Consider the following 3,136-nt stretch of genomic DNA (forward strand, 5'->3'; position numbering starts at 1 on the left):
TGAGCTAAAAGTATAAATATTACTTAGCCTAAAATTTATTTTTGAATACAATTTTTCGAGTGCTGACCAACTCTCGATACTAGTGGATAGTTGCTGGGTAGGAGCTGCACATGCCACATTGGTCTGAATCTACCTATTTCAGTTTAATATATAAGTTTTTAACACATAGTTAGCTCATTATTTGCCCTTCAACCAAGACAAGAAGATATATTCCACCTAAAATCAAGTACAAAATTAGAAAATGTCGGACTCATTGTCTAAAAAGGGATGTAACAACCTCCTTGGAAGATACCCTTTGACGCATTTGAACTATAGACAGCGATATGAAAGAATATTGGATAGAGGCAAATATAATTTTTAATCAATTTTAGGTTGCTGGCTGTGGTTTCCTCACCATGCTTCAACCTGCCGAATTGCTATTTAGGGCATAGGTACCTAACCTTTTTTTTTTTTATAAGTATTTGAGATGATGAGAACATCCAATGCGAACCATATAGTCACTTATGCCTTTAACTTCCCTCCATTTCCTAGTCTTTCCATTTCTCCAAGTTCTTACTTGGATTAGAAACACTTGTCATGGTTAAAAATAAATTTAATTGAATAAAATAAAGCCATAACTATGGTTAAAGTATTTAATTCCTTCCTTTATCCATTCCTAAATAATATCTTTTAGCGCTAGAACTTCCCATAATTTCTCCCTCTACGCGCCAAATACATCTGCTCTGAAGGAAACACCGAAAATTATGGTAGCAGACAAAATCATTCTGACTTTGAAGTTAAAAATCAACAGAGAAAAACACAACAAGTGGAAAAACAGAGAACAAGATAGCAAGTCGTGGAACTTCATTTTTCTGGAAAGAACTGCTCTGAAATTCTCGCCAGGTTCTTCTTTACACATTAATTCTATTCCTTAGAAGTTATATATTTTTGTGCATTTCTTGTTGTGGCAATTATCGAGTAAAAGAATGTATACCATGTGTTTGTGAAAATTACTAAGTCATGAATTTTTTGGTATGGGAAGAATGGACTGAATCTTTTGGTGTGGAATTTCAGAACTAAACTATTTTGTTCATTGGTATACAAGACTTTGACTTGAAAGCAAGTAAATTTAGAACTTTATCAGTTTAACTTACAAATAAATTAGATTTGAATATCTGATGAATCAAGGTTAATCGATCGTCAAACTAGTATATTGTTATGCACCATTCTCTTTCATTATTGCTTGCTGAATTGTTTCAATCAAATAAAAAATTTGGGGTTCGCAGGAACTATGCCTCATAATTACTTTATAAGTCGAGTGTCATGTAAAAACTACTACAAAGTAAGTGTTCACTTATAATATGTGTCTTACTTTCTCCTGTTTAATGGTAGTAGATTTATGGAGATCCCATCTCAAAATGAACATATGGATGTTTCTCATTTATTTGAGCCTACAAAACTTGGTATGGAATTTGATTCAGAAGAGCATGAATATGAATAAGTGCATCTCGAAAGTTAAAACCTTATTTTAAATGTCACAAAGGTGACAGGGTTAAAGAAGAAGCAACCAACTCGTCGCTCCAATACTCGACCAAAGAGTTTTGTGGAAAAGACCAGGAAGAAGAAGAATAAGATTCAATCGCAAGTATCTCCTCCATTGCAAACTGTCCAACATGTAAGTCACCTTGCAGGCCTCCAAGCACCATGTCCGCCATTGTCTAATGCCACAACGAATACGGTATGTCATAACAACTATATTTTATTCCTTGTGTGGTATTGTGTAAGCTTATTTTTCTCTTTACATGATAGGGATTGAGAGAAGGAAATTCTTACCCATAGTATTCTTCAGAATCGTCCCAGCTAACCTCTCATGGAAGTCTATCTCAACTCCTAAGAGTTAGTATAATTTATTTTTGCGATTTTATGTCCTTATTTTTTTTAAATAATACCCTCATATGAATTATTTTACTTGCAGGATATTTCATTTCATAATTTAAACAAGTACTCTCAAGGTTATAGCAGGACTGAGCAACATCCAACAGCGTAAGTCCTTCTGGTTTGCACTAAAGTGGTGTTGGCTTGGCTGGTAAAGCTTGTGTTCCAGCGGCGCACGGACCGTACTCGAGCTTTGGATCAATGTCCCCAGAAGCAAGGAGTATGCCCGCGTGTTTCAACCTCTTGACTAAGGGCTTGTTTTGTTTACAGAGTTAAAAAAGGAAACTTGTCAACTAGACTTAGCGGAATGTCCAGGGGCAAACTGGTCGTTAAGATAGAGTCGGTGTCGGTAGCAGTTCTTGCTTAGCGGGATCAGGTCACCCGACTTAGAATCGAATTCAAGCCCGGCAATCTACGATCTACCCAGCGCCTTAGTTTATGTTGAGCCCGCATTCTTCCTAGCAACCGAGTCGATTGATCGTCAATATCATGAAAGAACGAAGGATGCATAGCAATATAACTTGTCACCACAAAGATGATTTCAGAACTTCTATTTCTTCCAAAAAAATCAACGACTGTTTCCAGCTTTGGAGTGTAGTTTATAAATGCTTCCATATTAAAAATTATTATGACTTTGGTATTTCTGTGTTGTGAATGAGCAAGAGGATGGATGACTTTTGTGTTGGTGAATTTGTCTTGCCGCGCTCTTTCATTACTGAAGCGACTGAGCAGTTGATCTATATTCCCTTTGAAATTATCTCATGCATATAATTGATGGTCTGGTGTTCACCTAGAAAACCAAAGGAGACGCATAGCTTGACAGCTCTATTATTGTGGGGAAGAACTGCTCAAGTTTTTCTTCATATAAATCTCAAAGAAAAAAATTCATGATACTTTCGATTTTACTTCTTTGGGAATGTTGATGCAGATGCTTTTACACGTCTAAGTTGAAAAAAGGTTGCTTTGAAATTGGTCCAAGATTGGAAATGTTAGAACATACTTCTAATATTTTTTATTTTTTAATGATAATGTAAGAAGATTTTGTAAAAGTAAAAAAAAAAAACTCGCGGAAAGAAAATTACATTTTTGTAGAAGTGAAAGAAAATTACCACCTGAAAGAGTGAAGAAATCTTAGACAATATGTAGCTATAATTATGAGATTGCAAAAGATATTATTTAGGAATGGATAAAGGAAGGAATTAAATACTTTAACCATAGTTAG

At 35.1% G+C, this 3,136-nt stretch overlaps 1 long non-coding RNA gene across 1 annotated transcript; it reads left to right on the forward strand.

The window, feature by feature from the left end:
- Positions 438-2,604, forward strand: LOC109228849. The gene is made up of 4 exons (XR_002068437.1): positions 438-882; positions 1,523-1,717; positions 1,789-1,875; positions 1,955-2,604. It is a non-coding gene; the product is annotated as an uncharacterized LOC109228849 (long non-coding RNA).

Source organism: Nicotiana attenuata, chromosome 7 (genome assembly GCF_001879085.1).
Source record: "Nicotiana attenuata strain UT chromosome 7, NIATTr2, whole genome shotgun sequence".
NCBI classification, from domain to species: Eukaryota; Viridiplantae; Streptophyta; class Magnoliopsida; order Solanales; family Solanaceae; genus Nicotiana; species Nicotiana attenuata.